Here is an 11,123-nt window from a genome sequence, read left to right on the forward strand (position 1 = left end):
CAACATGTGGCAGATGATTCATTTCTCTAATTTCGGCCAGTGTAGTGAATATAAAGTGAGTGCTTACTATTTTAACTTCCACTTCTCTGATTGTTAACTAGCTAGATCATCGTTTAAATTATTTGTTAACCTTTGGGTTTTCTCATCAGTAGACTTCCTGTTGAAATAATTTACTCAGAAACTCACTATCTGTTGTGGTGGCTCATTCACTCTGTTTGTAGCTCAGACTTAGAAAATTTTCGAAAAACATCAAAATTAAGTATTTTTGTTCAATAGAAGACACCATGGATAATGTTAGTGAGCAGATAACTGATTAGAAAACGAGAGTTAAGGTGCCTAAAACTGGCAATGAATTAGTATCCAATGTATAAGAAACCACTAAAAATCAACAGATAGTGAGTTTCTGAGCACTGAAGTGTTTCTTGAAAGGCTGAATGGTCATTTGGCATCAATGTTATATTGTAGTGTTTCAGACATTAAGTGGGTGTGTGGAAAAGACTATTATGGTCTCTTTCAACTCTCAGATTATTTGATACGCATGAAGCAGTTTGAGAGCAACATTTGGAAATCACAGGATTTGGGTAGTAAAAGGGATATTAGTGATTCATTTAATCCAGATTTCCCATTTTCCATGGTAAGAAATAGAGGCCAGAACAGGGGAGGTACTTGCTCAAATTTCCCACAGCTGGTAAGCGGCAGAGGCTGGACCAGAATTTCTCACTTCACAGTCCACTGCGCTTTCCATTACCTCAAGACAAATTCGAAATTTAATGGTTCAACAGTAAATGCTCTAGGTGGTTCCAGTGGTGGGAGGATATCACTAAGGTAGAAAATGTATGCAGAAAGGGGCATCTACAGGTTCTCCTAGGATTGACTGATTCATGGTAAATGCTAATGCTACTTTTATGATTATACATAATCTGTGTTGTTGCCATTTATGGAAACAATTATAAAGTCATTATCCACATTTTCCCTCACCCAAATTATTATGAAGCCTGCAGCTTTTCCAAGCACCCCAGGCACAAATTATATTGTCTTTTTTCTCTAATGTCAGATACTAAAGACTACTGTGCCTTTTCAGCTGAGCTAGGACTGTGTAACAAACTAAAACATTACAGAATCCTTAGCAGCATACATTTAAGAGAGCCACTAGCTGCCAATACTTGATATGTGCAAATCAGAAATTCAGTCCCCTCCCACAGTGCTTGGCAACAAAGACTTTCAAGATCTGTACACCATTATCCACTCTAGTGGGAAAACTTATGAAAGAACATGGAGTTGTTTAAAGCTGGTGCCGCCCTAGGTAAAATCAGCTTATTTTAGACCCACCCTGGCACTGCTAAAAAAAAAAAATAGTTTCTCTAAACAAGTGTTTTTTTTTTTTCCTACCATAAGTCTCAGACTTTTAGTGTTTTACACCTTGTTAGATCACAAAATAAGATTGTGAGATCCTTTCCTTGAGGCTGTATCAACAATACCAAACAACTCTTACATGGTACTGATACTTGTATATGAATTTCTAACATTAGAGATTTTTGTATTGGTGGAGGGTGAGGGACAAGGGGTCAACAGGCTGGGAAAATGTCTTTGCAATATCATAGGACAGCCATGCTTTGAGTGAGCTTTATAGGTACATGTAAATGACAGGAGTTCAGTTAAGATACTCCTGGTTTTGTTTTTGTTTTTGTTTTTGCTTTTCCCCTCAATAGGAATAATCCTTGAATTAGCTCGTTTGCTTTTTTGAGCAGCACAGTGGGAGATTTCAGTTTTCTCCCAGGCCTTTTCCAAACTTGACAGCTAAGTGGAAGGCAAAGGCCACTTTCACAACCTTTGCTCAGCTGCAATTCTCCTCTCTCGCCTACCCGTTTCCGCAATGTGTCTAATTGTCCTGTACAAGAGTGTCTATCTGATGTATCTTGAGTACTCTGACTGTCCTGACAAGTGTTGGCAAAGTTCAGAGTGACTGGAAGTAATTCTTTATACCACACGTGTCCTCATTTTTCAGTGTTGTCTACTTTTGACGTGGACTGGCTGCTATGCTGAAGCTATTTCTATTTCCTTTCTCTAGGAATACTGAATACTGTTCTTGGATTGAATAGTTTTCCCACCCGCCCCTTCCCCTAGCACTACACCTGCTTCCATTATACTCTTTCTTTTTGCTGTGTAGCTTAAATATACAATTTAAACACCCTGCTTATTTTTCCACAAGTCAAAACATATTCCCTGCTTGAATCAAGAAGAAAAGGAAAAGGAAAGGAAGAAGAAGGAAGTCTGTCTTTATTGGACCTTCCATGGGCAACAAACGGCCTATGTGAGAGTTCTAGCTAGGAAGAAATGCAGTTCAATGATTGAACAATGCTAACTCAGTTCCTTTTCCATTCTAAAGGCTGAAAGAGTAGATGGAGAACCAGCAGTCCCCGCCGTAGTATGGTGAAGCACACTCCATTTTCAATGTACAAGCAAATGAACCCTTCAGCGTGTCTCAAACCACTGCCACTGCTGCTCACAATTGGCCTAAAGCACCAAATTCTACTCTCCTTGAGGAAAGAGGATACCAACTTGCCACTGTCCCCATACTCTCTTTTAGGTTTCCAACTCCCTACTCTAGCTCATTACAAGTATGAGTGAAACCTAGATAAATATGGATATGATGACTAGGGATACAGGAAACAAGTGCTTCAAGAAAGGCAGAATAGGGTACCAAAATATAATATAATTGCCTACTGGTACTATAATGAATTGAGGTAATATATTAATTGAGTAATAAAATCTTAATTATACCAAACATGACTCCTGCAGGTTATAATTCAGGGTTCTTTCCTTCTATGTCCTTAAGAGAAAATTAGGGATGAGAGATGAGAAGATGACACATTTTTTTTAAGATTCAGTGTGTGTGATGTCTAGACATCCTGAATAAAATAGAGGTAACCCGTCATCTGTGATGAGATATTGAATTTGTATAATAAACTGTCAAATGTATGGTCTCTCTCAATCACCCCTAGTAAGAATGCTATTGTTTTCATAATTCATTATTTTTTTTCTTTTTTTGAGATGAAGTTTTGCTCTTGTTGCATAGGCTGGAGTGCAATGGCACGATCTCAGCTTACCACAACCTCCGCCTCCCAGGTTCGAGCGATTCTCCTGCCTCAGCCTCCTGAGTAGCTGGGATTACAGGCATGGGCCACCATGCCTGGCAAATTTTTGTATTTTTGGTAGAGATGGGGTTTCTTCATGTTGGTCAGGCTGGTCTCAAACTCCCAACCTCAGGTGATCTGCCTGCCTTGACCTCCCAAAGTGCTGGGATCACAGGTGTGAGCCACCATGCCCAGCCGATAATTCATGATTTTCTTATCAGTTTCCAACACAGTCAAAAATCGTGTGTCTCACTACTGGACTTCTTCTGACTATGAGAACTACTGAGTACCTGGCTGCTCATATTGACATTGTTTTGCGCATGCATTCATTAGTATGAGAGTAGGTCATTCCATGTCATAAAAGCTAAGTGTATCAGGTGCAGTATTAATTGACTATCAGGTATATTGACCCAACTCTCATTATTAGGAGTCTTTCATCACCTATGGGCCTTTTTGTCCCCCCAAAACATATTTATTTTTGGTTGTGAGGACAGTAAACAGGTAAATGGTATGAAGAGTCATTGTTGTTTCTTCTCATGAAAACATTAAATAGAATCATGAACTACCAGAAAAAGTTCATCAAACCTTGCTCTACTGCCTTTCTCTATGAAGATAATGCAACCCCTAGATCAGGACTTGTCAGTGGTGAAAACTGGAGTTGCCAATTATCCATTGGAAATTTCATGGTAAAAAGCATAAAAATGATTTTCTTTCCTTTTATGAAATTCAAATAAAGCCTTTAAAATGTATTCTCTCTCTTTCTATTTCAGTGAGCTAATACTCTGCTTGAGATTCATTAAGTCAAAGGCTGACATTTCCTCTGACCACAGACTTGACTTCAGTCTGCAGATATTATCCTGCAATTCAGCATACATTGCTATCTGCTCATCGTGGAGGAAAAGCAAATTGCAGACATTTTACTCTGCCAAATCATTATGTGCTTAGGATATTCAAGGTTAGAAAAAGCTAAGTGACATGTACTTTTAGATACTTGGCATTGTAATTACAATGTAGTGCAAATCAACAAGTATTTATTGGGTACTTATGTGTCTAGAATTGTAATCATGGCTTTTCTTTACACAACACTTGACATAGCTGGATGGATATAAGAGATTTTCTGGGCAGAATTTCTTCTGAAATGTTCCCTCCACTGGCCCATTATTTTACTATTGGAGCCTTTTTTTGGATCTAAAAAAATGTTGGTTTTCAGATTCTCTGAGGGTAATCAAGATACCCTGGATATGACAATTAGAGCAAGCATTGTAGTTGTCATTAGTAGGAAACAAGAGTCAGAATTGGACTTGAGATAAATATCAGGAGTGAGAGAAAGTTGTAGTTTGAGAGAGAAGATGTACATTAAATGAGAAGGGAGAGAAGGTGGAGGTCATCTCTGACTAACCTTCTCTACTTCTTAGTTTTGCTAATGATCTGTCTTTCATGTGGAACAGGGAAGCTCTACATACATAAATTAGTATGATGTTCTGTTAAGGAGTGTAAACTTCCAAAAAGAAGCAGAGCCAGTTATGTCCAAGTTGAAGCAAAAAAGTACATTTCACTGTTAAAGACTTGTTTGATTATCCAAGCCAATGCTTTTTTTCTTTTAAAACGGATAATGTTGAAAAGTTCAGAATCTAGTAAAGTCTTGAGATGTCACTTTGGGTAACATGTGCCAAATAATTTAGAGGTACAATGAACAAAAATACCTAAATCACAATGATTGGATGTTCTCAACTAGTTTGTCCCTTTTGCTTCTGTCTCCTTCTGGCAAGTCTTTGAATAAGTTGGAACACTGAAATTGCATGCGGATTTTAAAGACACTGATGTATAATTCAATAGCAACTCATATTGTTTTTAAACATCAAGATTTCACTACCGATTTTCTTCAGAGAGATTTCATTTCCACATTTGTCATTCACAGAGAAGACACAAGCCGACCTCTTTTGAGGTGATTTTCATGAGTAAATGATAGAAAATATGAAGGAAAAGTATTATTTATTGTGTTTTATTTGTAATACCCTATGTATCTGCCTGCACTCTAACAGTTGAGGACAGAAGAAAGGAGGTTTGATGAGAAAGATGTAAAATATCGAGCTGATTTTTCATCATAATATGTAGTCAGAATCTTGGGAATTAGGAGGAAAGGTAGAGAAGGCCAGCAAGATAGCATGTTCATGAGTGTTAAGGTGGGCTCAGAGTGAACCAGGTATGAAAGTATTTTATAATACCATGCCACCACCATCTCGGATGATGTTATACAGCTAGTGAGAGATTCATTACTATCTCTGAGTTGGAAAGTAGACCAGCAATCCTGTAGTATAAGGTTTCATTTCAAATCATTCAAAGTGGCTTGAACTTATACACTGGCTGATTTTAAAAGGTGGATTAGGATCATAACTTGCTTATTTGTTTTAAAGAAAACTATGTCATCTGCTTGCATAATGATTTTTCACTTAATGCTTTATTCAATCTTTCTATATAATTGAGCCTAATTGTTCTCTAATACTGAAAGGACTCAACTTTATATGCAGCAATCACTATTTTTGATATTCCTATGAAGGTGTTTTTGAATAAAAATGAATACACCTTTTAGATCTGTTGTCAGTGTCTTATATTCCAGGACTGCTATTTGTACTTATTTGTATTCTTGGTTTATAACATGTAGTACTCAGGAGAATAAACCCTTGGGAACACTATACAATAAGGATTCTAAGAGGCATTTATGTCCTAGTTACTTTTATAGTTTCTGTAAGAAAGTGCTTATTGGGCAGAAACAACCAGGATAGCTTACAAATATGAATGCCTGCAAAGATTCCCAGGGTATTCATTATTTACGTTGTTTGAAAACCACATTCTAATTTTTGATAAGTTAAGGCTAGTGTTCTTAGACTGATGTTCTCAAGGTTTTGTTTCCTCTACCTTAAGAGTTAAAACATTCAAAAGAATTAATAACATGTAGTGAGCAATTATTGCACCAGAGATACAAAGGATGGGTAGACTTTTAGTAATTAGAAAGCAAGAAGAAGTTTTTGAATTTGGAATAAACAGTACAAATAAGACAGACAGAGTGCAGAAATGTTGTACATCAGTGTTTGGTTGAAATGGAGGAAGACTTCCATGCAGGATGAAAAATGGAGAATGGCTAGAAAGGTTAGAGTTAGATTGTAAAAAAACCTTAATGTTAAACTAAGCAATTTGTTTTACCTTATAGGCAGTGGGGAGCCATGGAGTACCATCAGTAATTCATTTATTTTCAGAGCAGAAGCATTTCGGCATTCTATTATCTATGACTTAATATAGAATGCAGACATTTATTTGGAAATGCAATAGTCATTTAACTCTTAGCATGACAACTTGTGATATACAGTATTACATTTTCCCTATATGAAATACTATATGAAGAATAAAATTGATTTTTACTTGGAGATGGTGGTGAATGTTGATCTTGATCTTTAGGCAGTGATACTGATCATTATCATTACCTTTATTAAATTCCAACAAAGTTCAAAGGGAAGTGTAAAACATACAACTTAGCAAGGGAGTCCTTCTCATGGTTGAATAATTGGAGATATTTCATGGTGAATTATCAGACTGTTAACCTCTTTGGATTTTTCTTTTGGTCAGAATCATTAAAGGGACTGGTATTTGGGTGAGATTTGAACTCTGTGAGATCAGAAACTATGACATATTTACTCTACTATTGCCAATATCCAGCACATAATTATATGCCTGGCACATATTTAAGAGACCAGAAGGAAATTATTGTGTGAACGAATGAATGAATGATATTCTGGACTTCTGGGATTTTTCCTAATGTGATTTCACCCCCCTTTCACTTCAGTCACCTGTTGGCTCTTGTACATTGTTATCACTAAAATTCATCCACTCTCAAGACATGGTAATTAATGCAACACATGATCATGAATGGATCTCAGACAAGAAGGAGCCATTAGGAGGAAAGTCTTAGCTAGGTGTGGTGGCACACAACTGTAGTCTCAGGTACTGGGGATGCTGAGGTGGGAGGATTGCTTGAGCCCAGAAAGTCGAGGCTGCAGTGAGCCGTGATGGTGATATTTGAATAAGATCTTTAGATAATAGAATTATATCAATGTTAATTTTGTGACATTGATCATTGTTCTTTGATTATCTAAGATGTTAACAGAATTTTTGCAGAATCTGGATAAAGGTTACACAATAATTATTTTATAATTTTTGCAATACTTGTGAAAGCCTGAAATTATTTCAAAATAAAAATTTTAAAAATTGAAGGAAAAAAATTTTTTAGCTTTTTCACCCTCAAGATTATATTATTATTACATTGTAGTACTCATTTCATCCCCCCAAGTTTCACTCGTACATATACCCTCATCATGACATTTTTTGTTAGTCTTTTCTTAAATGTATAATTTATACATAATCATTGCACATATTTATGGGTACAATGTGATATTTCAACTCATGTATAAATATATAATGATCAAATCATGGTAATTGCCATTTACATTACTGTAAACATTTATAGTTTATTTGTAGTGATAACATTCAAATTATTCTCTTCTAGCTATCTTGAAATATACATTATATTGTTATTTGCTGTAGTCACCCTACCGTGTAATAGAATACCAGAATTTATTCTTCCTCTTCTTGAGGTTCAGAAAACAACATCCCATAATGAAAGCCTCAGTGGGAGCCTCAGAATCAAAAGTTTTTCTCTAACCTTCTCCTGCCCCGCTCAGTTCTATTCTCCTCCCCACCCTAAAACCCCAGAAGTAGGCATAGAAACTAGAATCCCTCTTCTTAAAGGTGAGTTATATAAACCAGAACCCCTTTTCTCCAAAGTCAGACATAAAATCTAAAAATATTCTATGTAAAAACTGGTTATAAAGAAATTATCTGACCTACCTTGTTTGACTGTAGGTCATAAAGCCCTAATTCCAGAGACGGCCCTGCCCTACACCCAGAAGGAAGGAATACAGGCTCAGAGAGACCAAGCAGAGTCTAGACAGACAGGCCTTGCTGGGTTTCCCTACTCAGTCTATCAGCATTAGATCATACCCTTTTCTTCAATCATACTTCTAGACCATTGTCCATACTTTATTAACATCGGTTTTATAAAAGTTAACCGTTTCCCCTCTATCTTTGAGGTCATCATTCTGAAGCTGAAGCCTCCTGTGTGTGCATACATGTTAAATAATTTGTATGTCTTTTCACCTATTAATCAATCTGCCCCATGTCAGTGATTTTTTTCAGCAAACCTTGGCCTCTACACTTTCTTTTTTTCTTTCTTTCTTTCTTTTTTTTTTTTTTTGAGTTGGAGTTTTGCTCTTATGCTCAGGCTGGAGTACAATGGCACCATCTTGGCTCACTGCAACCTCCACCTCCTGGGTTCAAGTGATTCTCCTGCCTCAGCCTCCCGAGTAGCTGGGATTGCAGGTGCCTGCCACCATGCCTAGTTAATTTTGTATTTTCAGTAGAGAAGGGGTTTCTCCATGTTGGTCAGGCTGGTCTCCAACTCCCTATCTCAGGTGATCCACCCGCCTCGGCCTCCCAAAGTGCTAGGATTACAGGCGTGAGTCACCGCACCTGGTCAGCCTCTACACTTTTTAACTGTAACTTTTTACACGTCCCTGCTCCCATCCCCAGATTCTGCTAATCATTATTACACTATTTGTATGAAATCAACTTTTAAAAATTCTACATATGAGTGAGATCATGTAGTGTTTGTCTTTCTGTGTCTGGCTTATTCTACTTAGCATAATGTCCTCCAGGCTCATCCGTGTTGTTGCAAGTAACAGGATTTCATTCTGTTTGTTTATTTGTTTGTTTGTTTTAGAAGGAGCCTCACTCTGTCACCCAGGCTGGAGTGTAATGGAGCGATCTCAGCTCACTGCAACCTCTACCTCCCAGGTTCAAACGATTCTCCTGTCTCAGCTTCCCAAGTAGCTGGGATTACAGGCATCCACCACCACGCCCAGCTAATTTTTTGTATTTTTAGTAGAGACAAGGTTTCACCATGTTGGCCAGGCTAGTTTCTAACTCCTAACCTCAGGTGATCTGCACGCCTCGGCCTCCCAAAGTGCTAGGATTACAGGTGTGAGCCACCATGCCCGGCCTATTTTAGTCTGTTTTATGGCTGAATAATATTCCATTGCATATATGTACATTTTCTTTATCCATTCATTTGGAGATAGTCATTTGGGTTGACTCCATATCTTGTGTATCGTGAATAGTGTTATAGCAATTATGGGAGTGCAGATATCTCTTTGATATATGGATTTAATTTCCCTTGGATATATATACCCAGCAATGAATGGGATTGTTGGATCATATGGTAATTATATTTTTAATTTTTTGAGGAACCTCCATACTGTTTTTCACAGTGGCTGTACGAATTTACATTTCCACCAACAGTATTGGTTTTCTTTTGTCCCTATCCTCCCAACACTTGTTATCTTTCTTTCTTTTTTTTTTAATAGTCATTTTGACTGGGGTAAAATGAAACCATTGTGGCTTCAATTTGCATATCTGTGATGATTAGTGGTGTTGAACATTTTTTCATATATCTGTTGGCCATTTGTATGTCTTCTTTTGAAAAATGTCAGACTTCTGCTTCTGAGTCAAAGCCATGGTAGTGACAAATTCAAGCCCTGAGCACCCGTTGTGTTCTTTGATGTCAGCATTGGCAGTCAGGTAGTTGGCCACATGAAGATGCAGCTCTTTGTAGACATTGTATCTAACACAACTGAGAACTTTAGGCAGTTCTGCACCAGATAATTCAGTAGAGATCGGGTTCCAATAGGATACAAAGGGAGCACCTTTCACAGGGTCATAAAGGATTTCATGATTCAGAGTGGAGATTTTGTTAATGGAGATGTTACTGGAGTCACCAGCATTTACCAGGGACTATTTGCAGATGAAAATTTTAAAATCAGACACCCAGCTCCAGTCCTGCTTTCCATGGTGAACAGTGGTCACAGTACAAATGGCTGCCAGTTCTTTATCACCTGCTGTAAGTGCAATGGTCTGGATGGGAAGCATGTAGTGTTTGGAAAAATCATTGATGGACTTCTACTGATGAAAAAGATTGAGAATGTTCCCACAGGCCCCAATAATAAGGCCAAGGTACATATGCTGATCTCACGGTGTCGGGAGATGTATTTCAGACCAAGACTGAATCAGACCTTCACTTCCTCTTGGCGATGTTCTTGAGTAAGATAATCTGGACTGGCCCCTATGTTTGCTTCCCTGCCTGCTGCTACGCCATTTGACCAACAGACTCTGGAAGTATCAGAGATTCAGAATCCAAGATTGTGTTTCGGTTTTCAACTGTAAATAACGGTTTTTGTATGTTTAAAAAAACAAATAAAAATGTCTATTTAGATCTTTTGCCCATTTTTAATAGGATTATTTGGTTGCTTGCTATTGAGTTGAGTGGCTTACATATTTTGTTATTAGTCTCTTCTCAGATGCATAGTTTGCAAATATTTTCACCCACTTTATAGATTGTCTCTTCACTCCATTGATTATGTCCTTTGCTATGCAGTAGCTTTTAGTTTTATGTAATCTCATTTGTCTATTTTTACTCTTGTTGCCTGTGCCTTTGAGTTCTTATTTAAAAATCCTTGCCCAGTCCAATTTTATGAAGCATTTATCCATATTTTCTTTTAGTAATTTTATAATTTGGGACTTACATATAAGTCTTTAATATATTTTGGGTTGATTTTTGTATATAGTGAGAGATAGGTGTCTTGTTTCTCCTTCTGCATGTGGATATCCAGTTTTCTCAGCACTATTTATCAAAGAGACTGTCCTTTTTTTTTTCCCATGCATGTTCATGGTGCCTTTGTTGAAAATCAATTGGCTATACATGCATAGATTTATTTCTGGGTTCTCTATTCTGTTTCATTGGTCTATGTGTCTGCTTTTCTGCCAATACCATGTTGTTTTGGTTACAATAGATTTGTAGAGTATTTTGAAGTCAGATAGTATGAT

At 37.3% G+C, this 11,123-nt stretch overlaps 1 pseudogene; it reads left to right on the forward strand.

The window, feature by feature from the left end:
* The first annotated feature begins 9,756 nt into the window (after positions 1-9,756).
* LOC104658184 lies at positions 9,757-10,340 on the forward strand (annotated as a pseudogene).
* Positions 10,341-11,123: the final 783 nt, after the last annotated feature.

The sequence above is a fragment of the Rhinopithecus roxellana genome, chromosome 7 (assembly GCF_007565055.1).
Source record: "Rhinopithecus roxellana isolate Shanxi Qingling chromosome 7, ASM756505v1, whole genome shotgun sequence".
Taxonomy (NCBI): Eukaryota; Metazoa; Chordata; class Mammalia; order Primates; family Cercopithecidae; genus Rhinopithecus; species Rhinopithecus roxellana.